Source organism: Quercus lobata, chromosome 11 (genome assembly GCF_001633185.2).
Source record: "Quercus lobata isolate SW786 chromosome 11, ValleyOak3.0 Primary Assembly, whole genome shotgun sequence".
NCBI lineage: Eukaryota > Viridiplantae > Streptophyta > Magnoliopsida > Fagales > Fagaceae > Quercus > Quercus lobata.
Genome location: NC_044914.1, coordinates 51,235,510 through 51,252,292, shown reverse-complemented (window position 1 = coordinate 51,252,292; position 16,783 = coordinate 51,235,510). Strand labels below are relative to the sequence as shown.

General features: G+C 32.9%; 2 long non-coding RNA genes across 2 annotated transcripts; both read right to left on the bottom strand.

Moving 5' to 3' along the window:
• Positions 1–1,537: 1,537 nt before the first annotated feature.
• LOC115967818 lies at positions 1,538–9,461 on the bottom strand. Its single transcript, XR_004086562.1, has 2 exons — positions 8,139–9,461; positions 1,538–1,807 (listed from the first exon to the last, which is right to left on the bottom strand). It is a non-coding gene; the product is annotated as an uncharacterized LOC115967818 (long non-coding RNA).
• On the bottom strand, positions 2,642–4,392 carry LOC115967817. Its single transcript, XR_004086561.1, has 3 exons — positions 4,250–4,392; positions 3,561–3,611; positions 2,642–2,814 (listed from the first exon to the last, which is right to left on the bottom strand). It is a non-coding gene; the product is annotated as an uncharacterized LOC115967817 (long non-coding RNA).
• Positions 9,462–16,783: the final 7,322 nt, after the last annotated feature.

Below are 16,783 nucleotides of genomic sequence, written 5' to 3'. Positions count from 1 at the left end.
TCTCACCATCTGCATTACTAAAACTAGTATGTAACTCGTGCATGATTATTGAACATATAGAACATTAATTCAGCTAGGACATTTGAAGATACTAAAGTAATTTTTTCTTACAACTTTCATGATATTAGTTATGTCATGTTTCTCATTATACTGCTATTACGTATATAATTTTGAAAATCATTATTGGATGCTACATATATAATATCAATTCACAATCATTGTCCGTGAAATTCTACTAAATACAACACAGAATAAAAGAATAAGTTGGTCTAATAGTATCTCCAAAATTGGATGAGGATAGGTGTAGATCATTCAACTTAATTACAATTTGTTATGTCCAAGATCTTCGTATACAAAGTATTTGAATAGAAACAAAATAAAAAATATGCTCATTAGTTCAGAGAAATAATTACAGCAAAAATATAAACAATCTAATTTGTATGGAAAATCAACTAAAGTAAAAAAGGCTAAAAGAAAATTATCAAAGATGTCAAGATTTAGACTTGAATTGTTTGTATTTATTACCTTCTCATCATAAGCTTGACATCAATGCAACCAATTGAAAAAACTTACTAAATAATAATATATCAAAATTAAAAGACAAAATAAAAAAAAATTCAATAATAGTAATAATGAAATGGTCGTGAAGCAAAAAAAAAAAAAAAAAAAAGTAATAATGAAATGGTCATTTATGCTTATGCATGAAAATATTCAATAATAGTAATAATGAAATGGTCGTCAAGCAAAGAATAACAATGAAATGGTCATCTCAGCTTTCTTATTGAGTATTATAAATCGGTCACTTGGCATTAAAATTAAGAAAGTTAAAATGGATATTTTAGACTACATTTAGAAGCTAATTTGAATTTTGATTGTATTTTGACTTTAATACATCATCGATTTTCTCATATATTGTGCTATGATCTCAATTTTCAAGGGATGGTCACTAACTCGTGAAGCGTGGGAAATTTTTTTTGCAATACATCATCGCACTCATAAAAATGATTACCCCTTAAAGAAATTAAAACCTTGAAGACTCATTCTACCACTAAGTTATTGTAGAATTTTGGGGTCATAAGAAGAATCAGGAAAACTTACCCAATGTCATTCAGTATGGTGGTCTGCCACATTACCGTTACCAGTTCTAATAATGTTAATATGGCACTTTCAAGCAAAAACAAAAATAGAAAAAATAAAACAAAAAAATAAAAAAAACAAAAAAAAAATTATTTGGCACTCTTATTCATGATATTCTGGAAGGTAGATTATAATTGCAAATAAGGCATTACAAAAAATCAGTTTCATCCTCAAGGTTTTATACGTAATTAGTTATAAAGTAATAGTATTTCAGTTACCCAAATTGTTTAGAATGAAGTCATGAACCACCTTACAAAAATGTCTTTGAAATTGATATAATCCTTTCTAATAACCAAATAAAGAAGACAAATACATACATAACAAAATGACCATGAATTGGTCACCAAAGGTGAGGAACTTAAAAAAATTATTTTCAAGAAAATAAAATAACCTGCACATCAAAATAACAAAAAATTGATAGCACATTCTCTCTTGAAAAGAACATATGCAAGCTCCATCATTTAACTGATCCTCAAATCTCAATAAACCCATTTATCTCACTCTTCCAACTTCAACAATCCTACAAAACCCTCTAGAATTCCAATTTTTTAAAAAGAGAAAAATAAAGGCCGTACCTAAGTTTGAAGAACGTTCTTAACCTCTATTAGCATAGGACCAGGGGACCATGGTTATACCACCACCTGCACCATTCTTCTTATTTCTCTTCCTCCTGACCATTCTACATGTATTAGGAATTCTATAACAAGAAAAAAAATGATTACTCACTTAAACTTCTTTACCCATTAAACTTTTTTACCCATCATTGGATGATATATGAAACACATGAACATAAAATGACATGCCATTAAATAAAATTGGGAATAATTTAAAAATCTGAGAATTCCATGCATTCAAATAAGAACTTATTGATCATATCCATTATTCCACTAATGTTCTTAATTATATGAAAATACAGTTTCTACCAAAAAAAAAAAAAAAAAAAAAAAAAAAAAAAAAAAAAAAAAAAAAAAAAAGTTTCTAGTTGCATCAAATACAAATAAGCCACATAAATGAACTTTCTTGAGGATTCATCTTATCATTCACCAACTATATTATGCACCCTACCCATGGGAAAGTTCTCAAATTTGACAATTGAAGACATTCTTGAATTCTTACATGCATCGCAAATTATGTACCCACTATTAAGTTTATGAGGGGTCTTAAGGAAAATAAGAATCTCGTAAGTTTGAGGAAGTAATAAGAACTTTTATCTGCTTTTGGCTCTTGCATTTGTTTTAGCAGTGGATGAAACACCAAGTTTTGTGCCTCTGGCTTTGGATTTATTCAGCTCATTGATATATTCAAGTGGATTGAGAAGCATTATAAGGAAGTATATGCAAGGTCAGAAGTTAATTCTAATTTTAATAAATAACAGTTCATTTAACTCTTAAGAGACTAAATTTAATATTAAATTTTGGACCCATCACGAGCCACTTCAATCACCAAACCAACAAAATAAGAACAAAAAAAAAAAAAAAAATAGTATCAGTTGCAAGTTTTACCCCATTTACAATAGCACCTTGAATTTTGAAACAGCAGAGGCAGTTATGCTGCTGCATGACTTGGATGTATTCGATGTTAATGCAAGTTATGGGTTCAAACAACATGAAAATCTGTTATTGCTTTCTTCCATTGGGATTTATTGCTTGATGAGGGAGCAGCAGAGTGATTCAACAACTGTCCCAATAACACATTATTGGCTATGTTAAAACTAATGCAAGAAAAAATATATAAAATATGAAGATTTATTGAAATGGATACAATAAGCTAAAAAGGACATTTTGCATTAGAATTAACCAATTGAAAATATTCAAATCAAGTCATCTATCCACATAATACAGTGGATATTTTGCTTTCATAAGGTTTGTGTCAAAGCCAGCAATAATAACTCGTGTAATTCTCCATAGACCAACTGCTCATGCAAATTCTTAAAACACAAAAACTTGACTTAAAAGGGACTTAACAATTTAAATTAGATGGAGTTCTAACATTTTGAAAATTTAAGGTTGTCTTTGTCTCCTAAAGCATCAATCCAAACCTCACAACTCAAGTATAACAAACACAATAGCCAAAGGATCCTAGAAATACGCTTTTAAAGCTCCAATGTCACAAAAATCTTATAGTCAAGTATTTTGATAGACAAGTTGCAGGCAATTTCTAAGGGGTCAATCCAAAGGCCAATGCTATTTAATCTAAGGGCTTGATAAGATGTAATGAAACCACCAATGGTCAACGCTATTAATTTCAAAATTGTAGCAGTTGTTAGTTCCAAAAGAGAAAAAATAAAAATAAAGATAGTAAACAAAATAATCCCAACGAATTTCTTGAATGATCACTCAGAAAACAAACCAATGGCATTTTTCAAATAGAACAGTTGACATAGGGAAAAAAAATAACGGAAGAAGAAGAGGCATGAAATGGACCTCATAGTCATGGAAGACTGTTTGATGTCTAAGTTGGTGCGGTCATCAACTCTGCCATAGGAAAACAAATGTCATAAAGAAGAAAAACAAATAGAAATGGGTTTTATTTTTTGGGTAAATATAGTGATTGTTTTTTGCATTTTGGATCAATACAAAGCTAAATTTATACAGGAAGAGAGAGGCCTTTTGCACTGTGTAGGTGCTCATATTATGTAAGGCTGTGTGTAGGTGCCATAGAGGAGAAATATGTTTAAGAGGTGAGAGAAATAAGGAAGAGAAATTAGGGGTGTGCTTGGTTCGGTTTCGGTTGGTTTGTATGGGTATGGCCAACCGAAACCGAATATTTCAGTTTGTAAAATTCTCAACCGAAACCGACCAAAATGGCTGGAAATCAATCGGTTTCGGTGTATTTCGGTTTCGGTCGGTTTCAGTCGGTTTTCGGTTTTTCAAAGAGAGGGTTATTGAGATTTTCAAAACCACACTTTTTCAAACGATAAAGCAAAAACCAAAGCATATAAAATCACACTCAGAATCGTTAAAAACCACAAGCTTAAAACTTTTCACACAGATCACTCTAAAGCAAAATCACCGTTCACTTGAAAAAAAACATCACAGTATAAACAAAACAAAACAAACACAGTCTAAAGTGTAAAAAAAACTCACCGATTATATGAGAATCAGAGATATACGAGTCAGAGAGATTGAAGAATTTGAGTGAAGAAAGCTTGAGAAAGCTTCTTCTTCCATTTTGCTCTCTGAGTGTGTGTCAAACAATTGCACCGATGATTCTAAGGAAAAAGACAAAAAATTGAGAGAAAAAGTTGGGGAAGGGGGCGGCTGAACTAAAGAAAGAGACTGAAGAATTTGAGTGAAGAAAGCTTGAGAAAGCTTCTTCTAGCAAAAAACACACGCCCCACATGAAGATTTGAACATAGGATCAGCTTACCAAACCACAAGGAGCATACCACTAAGCCACTGATCAGTTCTGTACTAAAGTTACATGAATATATATATTCGGTTGGTTTCGGTGTGAAAAAATCCAGCATTGAAACCGAAGCCGAAATTTCGGTTTTTAAAAAATGAAACCGAACCGAAACCAAACCGAAAATTTGGCAACGGTTCGGTTGGTTTGTTCGGTTCCTCAGTTTTTTGCACACACTTAAGAGAAATGGTCCAGAAATTTACAAACACAAAATAATAATAGGTGAATTTATAACTGTAGAATATGTAGGGGCTTATTAGGATTTGATGGAGAGAAGAAGTGGAAAAGACACTTAGATGAAAGAGAATCAAGATAATTTTCTGCTCTACCAAAACAATGAAAGAGAATCAAGATAATTTTCTGCTCTACCAAAATAACATTTATTTTAGAGCACCCAAATTAAGAAAATATTTATGACACATGGCTCAAAATTAGCCCACAATTGAAATTCAACTTGAGAACTAATTGGATCTTCACTAAGCTTTGACTTTAATTATATATATAGGTAGATGAGGTTGTCTTTCTTTCTTACAAATTCAATTCCCATATAATAGCAAATGAAATCACATTATGCAAAAACGTAAATCACCAAAGTGATATAATTTATCAATAGAACTCCATGATCTTTCTTTAGTGGATTGAAAAGGGGCCTAACATAAAAATTCTTTAAGAGTCATCAATAACCTTCTCCAAAGTTACTACTCATTATATTAACAAAAAAAAAAAGTTACTACTCATCAGTAAGAAATTTCTGTTTTCAAAGCAACCAACTAAAGCTATTTCATCTCTTATTGCTTTTTTTTCAACACTAAATATGAAATCTAAATGAATTTGTAAGCAAGAAAGACAACCTCAAGAAACAAGACACTTTTTAAAATGAATTTGTTACCGTGAAACACTCTGTTTTTCTATTTTTATTTTCTGTTGTACTTTTTCCCCCTTAAAACTCATGACATGATAACACAAACATAACATAGTAACCCCAATAGCGCCAACAACCAAACATCAGCATTAGAGGACCCAACATCACAAAATCTCAAGGAAAAAAGAAAAAAGCAAGAAATGCTGCCAGCCACCCACCAGTCTTGGCCATTGACATGCACACACTCAATTACGCTTCATACAAATTATAAAAATTTGGAAAACATTCAACAAAAAATCAATCAAATATTTATAAAAAAAAATGCAATAAAAGAAATAGATAATCTTTAGTGCTATAAATGAAACAAAGGGAAGATCCTTAGCAAAGAAATCAAGGAAAGGGAAAAAAAAATTCATAAATTTGATATCAAAATTCATTACCAGATCTAATCACAATTTTTTTTTTTTTTGGTTGGGTAGCTGAAACACTGTTGGTGCACAACTAGTCTTTGGTGGAGAGGTCAATGTAGCATCAACGGTGGCTTATTTTTTGGCATGTTTGGCTGAGAGAGAGAGAGTTTCTGAAAATATTGAATAGGTAAGAATGAAAAGAAGAACGAGAAGAAATTGAAAGAGCGAAGGGAAATGGGATGTCATGCATATCGCTAACGTGTCTAAATGAGGTGTCCATTTATTTATTTATCATTAGATCAATTCAATGGCACAGGATCTCAATGCTTCATTTTCCTAGTATAGAGTTACTACTCGCTCGGTTGTAATATTAATATTATATTAAATAATATATAAAGTAAATATTATTTTATTATTAATATATAGTAGTTGCTTAAAGTCAAGTAGGATACGGGCTACCCATGTACCATACAGTTAATAAAAGGGCGGTGTCTATTTCAAACGCAGTTTGTGAACCAAAATAGTAATTTCAAGTCATGATTTCGCTTCAAAATGTGATCAAAGTACACCTTAAACGTTTCAGCACCTTCCTTTGGGTTCATTGTGTGACCTGCAAAAATGGTTTGATTTCAAATTCTCCATATTTTATCAAATAGAATAGAGGCAAAGAGAGTGAACTTGTGTTCTTCATTTGTGGGAATCTTCAGGTGGCATTGCGGAAAAATGAAAAATTTCACAATGTTACTTGGGGACAGAGTTCCAAGAGAGGCTGTGAGAATTGGCCATGGAGAGAGCAACCAAATGGAAATGGTAACTGTATAATGGCATGAGACAAAGATGTGATTTACAAATTTCATATCTTGGTTGCATAGAACACATGTCATGTCTGTTTGTGGCCACCTCCTATTGAGTGATTTTTTGGTAGAAAGGATATCCCATGCAATTTTAGAGCATTAGTTTTAATCTCTTACGAATTTTTAGTTTACAGGGGTGCTTCTTGTCATGTTTTGAGAGAGGGCCTGAATCTTGGAAACTGGTGAATGATCTAATAGGTAGGCTGACTTAATTGAGAAAAAGCTATGGAGGTTGGGAGACCAAAAGAGCTTGTTTGGAGCATTTGTCTGGGAGGGAGGAATCTACAAAATATTTATGATGGTGATGCTGTCAAAGAGTTCATTAAGAATGTTAATGTCCCAAGCTAATTTAGATTGAGTTTTTAGTTGAAAAACCCAATATTTATAATTAGGGAGGGCTCTTATACAAGTAGGAGTAAAGTTTCGTTGGGAGGAATCCAAGGGTCTTCACAAATATTAATTTCAAAGCCAGAGTGAACTTGAAAGCAACCCTTTTTTTTCACTAAAGCTTTAGACTTGTAGATGCCTTTCCATAACCAGGAGGAGAGAGAGATCAATAATGGTTTGAGGAAACCTTTTTTCTGAAGGTATTTGGCTTCGAGGATTTGAACCATTTCACATCAAGGTTAGAGGCCATAGCCCATCCTAAATTTGGCTAGTAAGGCAATGTTTGTGTCTTCCAACTTTCTAACCCCACCCCCCCAAATCTTTGGGCTTACAAACCTTGGTCCAGGACATTGGGAAAAAAAATTCTTGTCCTCAAAGTGACCCCAAGTAAATTTCTTAAGACATCAATTTTGGAACAAATGTTTTTTGAAAGGTAGAAGGTAGAGGAAGTGTAGGTGGGAATAGATGCTAGGACGGATTTAACTAGAGTAATTCTGGAAGCTTGGGATAGGATTTTAGCGTTCCAAGATTGTGCTCTAGAAACAACCTTGTCAAGGACCTCATTAAACATTTGCTTTTTGTTCATGCAGACCAAGCATTTGATGAAGTCCTCTAATATTTAATATTTTTTTTGGTGAAAGGCCTTCCAAGCAACAGAATTTAATTGTGTCACACAACTAGCTCAATGAATAATCAAATTAGACACTATTAAAGAGTACATTCTCTATTACTATTACTTGACTAAACAAACATAGACAGCTACACAGTCTCAACAGGGTAATTATCTTCCGTTCTAAAAACTTTCTTTCTACTTGATAAATTGTTTTGATTGAAAAACAAGTACCACATGACCACAAAGACCGTGAACAGTTCACTGAACTTATTATTACTCATACAATAGCCAGGCATGCAGAACATAACAAAAACTTTAATAACACAAGCTGAAACAAACCCAATTCACATCACCATAAAAGAACTTTTTAAGATATATATGCCCAAGAAACAAACAAAGCACTCATTGTACATTAAAAAAAAAAATTCATAAAAAATGGGGTGAGGGGAGTTGAAGTTGTAAATACTTACAAGTGAAGGGAACTAACTTGGAGTTGGAGGCGATAGGAATCAGGGGAAGGAAGAGAGGCATAATTCTTCAAAGCTTGATCAAGATGTCCCCTTTTTCTTTGAGGGTGGAGACAGATTCAAATCAAAGTCATCATTCACAAATTCATGGGTCATTGAAGATGAACCCAAATCAAACCCACCATTAACAGTTGAGCCTACCAAATCTATTTGGTCCAACCCAAAATTAGACCCATTAGATGTATCAGGTACTTGAGGAGGCTCTCGTTCACTTGCATCTGAATCATTTTGTGACAAACTCAAATCATACCCATTATTGCGAAAGTCCTTCAAATGCCCCAAATCACTTACAGTTTCGAAAGCCTTATGATCCATATTTGAGGAATAAGGAAGTGGTATTGAAGGGTGGACCTCGGGGCCAATAGGGATGGATAATGACATATTCAAATCACCTTGAAATCCCTTCAAACCATATTCAAACCTAATAGTATTTGTTGTTTCCATTGCAATTGCATGCCCTGAATCTCCTTCATTGCAAGAAGTGGGGAACAGAGGTAGTAAAGGTAGGGAATCAGGGATGGAAGATTTATGAGGACAATAGATGCATTCTACATGGGCCCCCAACTTTTTTATGATAGCTGTAGCATCCATTGGGTGATCATAACTAATGAATCTACAGGTAACCTTAAAATGACTCTGTTTAGATAGCTTTAACTCATCCCGTCCACAAAGATATCCAAAAAAAAAAAACATTAGACGATAAGGTTCACTTTTTCTAAGCAGGCATAACGACCGTCAATTATGAAACCATTGACGTCAACCCAAACATGACAATTACAAGATCGGTCTGTCAGTCTAAGGGCAACACAGACAGCAAAAGGATATGGATATCTACAATTCCGACCAACCACGAATGAAATAGAATTTCCATCGCTCTGGTGGTTGAACTCATCTGGAATCTCACTCCTTGGTGCTTGAAAGGAACCAATCAAGAAGGCAACCCGATGTGCAAAACTCATTTGGTATCTCACTTCCACTTGCTTCCATTTTGCAATTTTTTTAGCAATAACCTGCAATTTGGCAAATCGAGTTAGGTATTTGGGGAAAGGCAATACATAAGCCATAGTAACATTGGATGGCAAGGAAAAGGAACAATGAGACAACTCCAGCAATACTAAACTGTTTGGGAGATATTCCAGACATCCATCAATATGTACATTATTAAGTATAAGAAATTTATTATTTTTCATCCTTCTGAAAGCTTGAGCATGAAGTTCCAACGTTATAGGTTTAGGTGAGTACAACATTATGCCTCGAATTTTATTCGTTCCCTAGTTGGATAAAGCATTAAGTGAACAACACTACAAAATAGAATTTTCCAAAAATATAACAATAACAATTTAATTTTTTTTTTTTAAAAAATATTGATAAGCTTGTATTGCTTCAACATTAATAAAAATTAAAGAAAGTAATTGATTTCTTCTAACTTGATCAAAAAAGGGAAAGAAGTGAAGAAAAAGGACTTATATAGTATTTCCAGTTAGTATAGTACAAGCATCCGCATAATCCCGTAGTCTGGTATGTTTTCCAAGTGCTTGTGGTGATTCTTGTTTAACAATTTCCTCTCCCATTTGTTGTAGCATGTTATGCATTGATAAATTGCCCCACAAATCAATAGTTATCAAACACTTGTCAATAAGTTTTGGAATGCCATAATTTGGAAATAAATGACATGCCTCTAATATATTTACAACATAACCTTTGTTTTTCCCCTTGAAGAAAAATGCAATATCAAGGAAAATATCCTTTTCACTTTAGTCCAATCCTTCATAGTTGATTTTGAGTATTTTTAGAATTTCCTTGTTGGGAATCTTTTTAAACTTCTCTAATGCACTTTCCGATTCACACAAACTTTTTCTACGCAAATCAGATGCTATTATTTTTAAAGCTAGTGGAAGGCCATTGGCATAATTGATAAACTGCTGGGTAAGTTGCAAGTAAGATTCCTCAGGTTCATTTGTTTGGAAAGCATACAAACTAAAAATTTCACAAGCTTCATATCGGTCCATTTCATCAACCTTATAAATTAGAGAATCTATTTCGAGAGTAGTTAGCACATGTTTATCTGTCATGGTTATAAGGATTCTACTTCTTGGAGCTAACCAATCACATTTTCCAAGCAAATTTTCTATTTGCTTCTGTTCATCCACATCATCAAGAACTAAAAGAACTCTTTTATGGCGAAGTCTTTCCATTATCACAGTGATTCCTCTAGATATGTTGTCCACTTTAAATTTCCATCCCCTAAGAGCTTAGAAAGAAGTATCTCCTGTAGTTGTATTATTCCATCATTTGTGCTAGACCTCTCTTTAACATTCTCTAGAAACGAGCTTCCTTCAAAGCCATCAACAATTTTGTTATATATAGCTTTTGTGATTGTTGTCTTACCTATTCCACCAAGGCCATGGATCACCACCATTCAAATATCATTCAACTCAATATTTAAAAGGTTTTCTATTTTTTTTGCACGAGAATCTACTCCAATTGGGTATTTAGCAACGAATAATCGTGTGTGGTTTAATGTTGTACTTGATATCCGTTCGATAAGTCCCTGGATAAATTTAGATTCAAGACAACTGCCAATCACATAGCATAAAAAGCATGTCAGGAAATGAATTAGCTGGAAAATATAAGTATGAAGATTAGCAAAATTCTCGATATAGAGGATTTTTTTTTTTTTTTTTTTTTTTTTTTTTTTTTTTTTTTTTTTTTTTTTGCATTTGCTACATGAATAAGGGGTAGGGGGAGAACGGGTTTGTGCATTACAATTGACAAGTAAGTAGTACATTTTTTTTTTTTTTTTTAAGAAAAGGTGGTACATTTTTAATTAAAGTAAATGGCAAGTACATAAGTCATAGACTTGGGAACCAAACTGTATTTAAATTCAATAGTTTGTCTTTTTGCATCGAAAATCAGTTTTATTCTTCTATTAAGTAGTTGCTTGAAAACTCGGCATAGGTGAGGAACCAAACTAATTGGTAAACCACATATGATACTTGATTGAAACAATTAAGAGATTTTTCTTAAATATTTTCTCAAAAAATACATGGAAGAAACTCTTAAATCATAAGATTAAAATTTTCTTTGTAACCTAACTAGTGACTACCTTCATAGTTAAAGATATTATCAAAATAGAACAATTTCATATAGTGGTTATGAGTCTTATGACAAACCATTAAAAAAAAGAAAACCCACGAAAGCATGATACTAATCGTGAGATACATACTCATTATCGCAATGGAATCCAGACAAACTGGCAACTTCTTTTAGAGCTACCCTCCAAATCTGTACCTTGCCAATGTTATCCATGAAATTTTTTTCATGTTTAGCCAATTCTATCCCAAACTTTTCTTCTTGTTTATGTACTTCTGATGGATCTATTCCATAAAAAACTGGTAAAACCAATTGGCCAAGATTTTTTCTACACTCAAGAATCCAAACTAGTTCGTCCAAACACCATCTAGAAGATGCATAATTTTCAAAGAACATAATAATTGATATCATTGACCTTTTGATGGTTTTGAGAAGTTCCTCTGAAATTCCCCCCCCCCCCCCTCTGAAGTTTATCGTCCCTAAAGGTTTAAATGCCATTGTCGCACAAAGCTTTATATAAATGTCCTGTAAAACCATAGTGGGTATCTTCGTCTCTGAAGCTCAAGAAGACATCGTACTCCCACCGGTAAGTGGAAGTCATTGAAGTCTACATACAAGCAGAAGATTGAGAAGGTCAAAGATGTGAGAAAATGGGAATTATAAGGAATGAGTGGGGAAAAAAAAAAAAAAAAAAAAAAAAAAAAGAAGAAAAAAAAAAGAAAAAAAGTGGCTTACCTTTTTTTGATGACCGGAGCCTGGAGGTTGAAGGTGGTGGTTGTGTGGTCGCTTCAATATCACAGGGGACGAATGCCACAAGGCCCATAACCACGTACTATAATTTTCTTGCTTTTCTGAAACTCACAATGTTCGAATCCAATGTCTTTTCTATTTGATTTCCGAACCAAAGTTAGGCCTACAAATATATGTAAATGACTTGTACAAACCCAACAAGACGAGTAGTTTTATGTGAATTTCCCACCAAAAATGCCTTTTTGGTAGCTTCCGTCCTTTTACTGGTAGTTCAATAAATGATAAATAACAAGATAAATGGAGATAATCAAAAATACAAATTTATACTCATAAATTTGACTGAAATTCATTTAAGTTATTGAACTTTTATTTTTATTCAATTAGTTTTTCTAAGTTTCTAATTTTTAAAAGATTCCGTATTTTTAAAGTAAAACTCACCACTTTCTTTTTACTGTTTATAGTCAACCACTTCAATTAGTTGCAACAATAGTTGTAAATCGAAGTTATAAATTTGGTTTCATTTCACTCTAAAATGTTACTCCAAAAATGAAAGAAAAAGGAAATGATGAGAAGAGAAGAGAAATTTAAAAGAGGCTCAGGGTGATGAATGTGCGTGATGCTTTACCTTGAGAGAAATGCTTTTGCAGTCTTGTTTGTTTAGAAGATCTGTGGAGATGGCCTTCAGTAAAACTTTTTTAGTTTGTCTTTATTTAAATCAGACTATCATATCTGCTTCCAGTTTGTTTACCACACCATTCCAAGAAACAAGATGAAATGATGTAATAAAAGTAGGAGAATGAAAAGTCTTCAAGAAAGGACTTTGAAAAGCTAGCCATTTACGAGGAGTAGGAAAATTCTTGGAAGCTTTCGTCTTTTTCAAATGCCCCTAACATCTATATTTATTTACAGAAGAACCAAATTGATTTAGCCAATAGTTATGCTGTTTCCACGAAATTTCCACCAACTTTAGTAGAAATCTCGCGCGTCTTCAGTTGTTCAAATGACATAGCAAATTACTCCGACCTTTGTTTACTTTTCTGACAATGCATTGGCTATTGAGTACCGTCCATTTCTTGGTGGATAGATAAATGCAGAATATCAATGTTATGGATCTGTTTGGATACAGTTTATTTTGTTAAAAATTGAAAACTGGAAATATAGTAGCAAAATAATATTTAAATGTATGAATAGTATCATGAGACCTATTTTTAATGAAAAATTGTTGAAAAGTGAAGTTTAATAGTACCGTGTGACTCATTTTTAATGAAAAATTGGTAAAAAGTGAAGTTTGTGGGTCCCATGAACAGTGCATGGGACCCACTGATGTGCACTGTTCAAGGAAAAAAAGTCAAAAACTGTGGCTAAAAAAGAGAGGAGAAAAACGCTGAAAAGTGAAAACGTAGACGCACAAACGTGAATCCAAACACTCACTATATTTATTAGATAAATTCCATGAATATAACTTCATGTTTGGATTGCTGTTAACCATATTCAAAACTTTCTAAAACTAATTAATTTTGTCTCAAACATCAAATTAGTCCTTAAACAATGTTGTGAAAAATGACTAACTGACCTATTAGTATTTAGAGACTCAATATGATTTAAGCATCAAATTAATTAGGTTAAAAAAGTCTTGGGTCTAGTTGGTAGTAACCTAAACATCAGGATATGTTAATAAAATTTATAATATTTATGGCTATTGACAACTTTATATTTGATGTAGAATAGACAGCATAGACCTTCTTGGAGTAGCAAAGGTGTCGGAAGTCATAGCGCAAGACCAATGAGGGTGTCAGTAGAGGCCATTGAGGCAATATTGTCAAAATTACATGGAATTTAACAAGTTGAAGGGAAATGTCATTCGAATTTAGACTCGAGTTCAAGTGTCGCCTAAATTTAGGCAAATTCCTTGAGACAATATTTGCATAGGATATCCTTTCTACCTAATACTTTGGAAAATACTAGTATTTGCTATTTGGGACGTCTCTTAGAGACAATATTTTAAATTTCCACAATTATTTCAATTTTCTATTTTTAGCAAAAATTATATGTGATTAGCGTGAATTGGGGTTTCTGGGTGTTTTCTTAGCTGCCATAGGTTTTTTTTTGCTATTTAAACATATTGTAGCCTCTAAGGTAGTTCAGTTTTGAGTTTATAAAAAATACAGACTTAGTCCATTTCTCCCTATTGGATTCCAAAACCCTATCCAAGGGACCCCTTGTGGATTTGAAGTCTTTATTCAGAAGCTAATGTGTTTAGTTTCTTTTTCCATTCAGAAAGCAATGTGTTTATTTTCTTATAACTTCCGCGATATCATTATTTGTTGTTTGGGACGAATTTATAAGTTTTTATTTTTTTATTTTTTTTTTACTTTTTAAATCTTCACTTCTTATATAAATATATTTTAGCACACTTCTAAACTAAATAACTAACTTTTTCTCTCTTTTTTTTTTTTTTTTGTTTTTTTGTTTTTTTTGTTTTTGTTTTGTTGTTGCAAAAAGCTAAATAGGAGGTAGGTTTGGGATGTAGGAGCAAAAGATTGATAAAACGTGAGGAAAGGAGTAGGAAAGGGAGTAAAGTAGTAAATGCATTGAAAAAAGAGACAATAGTGAATGTATATTCTATCTTCCATGAAATTTCCGGATCCAGATCCACTCCATATCCCTTTGAAATGGAGAGGGTCTGTTACATGGTTAGGATTACTTTGAAAATAAATCAATGGCTAAGACATGCCAAATCAATTAAAAATGAATAACTTAACTTTAATAGCAAAGTTAATTGTGGTTAAACAAACTAAACCTTAACGATGGAAAAAAAGAAGAAGGGAAAAAACAAAAAAGAGAATGAGAGTCTCTTTCGACCTGGGTGCCTCATCAATCATCTGGGTCGGTCGGCAGAGACATTCAGTGGTGTTCCTCGCCGTGGAGGGGATAAAAATGTATCCATGTCCTTCACAATTTTTAATATTACTACTCGTTCCTTATAATTTTTAATTTTTGTAATTCTTTTAACATATATACACCTTTGAAGGAGGATGCTTTTGTTTTTTGCGGTGCAACTACTTGATTTAAAAAGTCAAGCTTTGAAGTGTAAAAGATTATGGAAATTGTGTCTTGTGAAAACATAAATTTACCAAGTGTCTTTAATTTTCCAACTGTGGATATGTTTCCTTTTTATGCAACTTAAATTTGTGGGAAATTTGTGAATGTTAAACATAATATGAGAAAATCAGTATCGCTTGCCTTTGCAATTTATAGCCTTTAGTTATTTGGATTAATCAAAATCATATGGGTTTGTGGTTTGACTGTTTGTAAAGGTTGGCAGATCAAATCTGTGCCTGGATTTGCTTTGAATGCCTGCAAAAAGATTTAGGGAGTAGCATGTGTGGGTACTGGGTACCTCCTTCATTTTTCCCTTTTTTGCATCAGTTTTCGTGGCATCCAAACCAATCAAAGACACAAACTTTCCTTCATTTTCAACAACCAAACGAAAACAAGGAACAATACGCAGAAAATGAAAAAAGACAATAAGCAAAGATGACCCGAATCAATTGTCAATTAACGAAATTAATGCATTACAAGCAGAACAATCAAATTCAGGGAAAAAAAAAAAGTCATTTCGTCTTCCTCTTCTTGTTCTTCGTCGACGTCAATGCTTGTGCTGCTTCGTCTTCTTTTTCTAAACTCTACTCTTCTCATTTTATTACTTCTAGATCTGTTCTTCTTGAAATATCTTGGTGACAAAATCACAATTCACGAAGCTTTTAATTATAAGTTTAACACACTCTCTTGTAAACTTAACCATAGTTTAGATAGAATAATCCTTTAACTTCATAGGAACATCAGTCAATATCTTTTTAAATGATGTAGCACATCCTAGCTTTTCATTTATTTCAAATCAATCTAGCCATGAAATGGACACTCTCCATTTCAAAGGGAAATGGAGAGGATCCAAATCCGAAATGTCCTTGGGGCAACTGTTGCAATTATTCGATCTAACACAGTGTCACGTTTTTTCTCTTTTTTTTGGAAAGTAAAGACTACAAATAGTAATTTTTTGACAACACGTAAAGTAGTACAAACAATAATTCAAGTTTTTCAGAAGAAAAAAACAAATCAGGGAATCACTTTTCTTCTTGATCTGACCACATGCAATGCAGTACAAACAATAATGCATGTTGGAAGGAACATCGTATTTTTAATTTTTTACAAAAACTCACATCATTTATTTATTTATTTATTTTTATAAAAAATCGAATACCAAGGTATACTTAATTAGGGGAATTGGCCTGTTATATATATATATATATATATATATATATATATTGTAGGGGCGGGTTTTAGGTTCCGAACCCAAATGATGAATGGGTTGAGGATCAAAAAGTTCCACACAATAAATTTGTAGAGGGTGGGCTTAAGAGTTAGGCCTCAATGAATCGGGCAACGCGAATAATGGATCAGAGATATTAAGATAGCAAAGAGAGACAAGTTTAAAGAAAGGAAATCCTTCCTCGGCGAGATCCAAGGGGAATGATTCTTAAATATAGTTTCTTTAGACTTGGATACAATCTTAGTTCTTGTTGCTACAGTGTTTTCTTTATAGATTTTCCGATCCCCTCTTCATGGAGGGTCTCTTACATTATATAGTTCCATTCAGATGATGCTAACCCTCCATTTGTTGATCATCTAGGCCACTACTTGAGTGCAAGTCCCATCAAACACATTTCCAAACCGCTTGTGAGTTG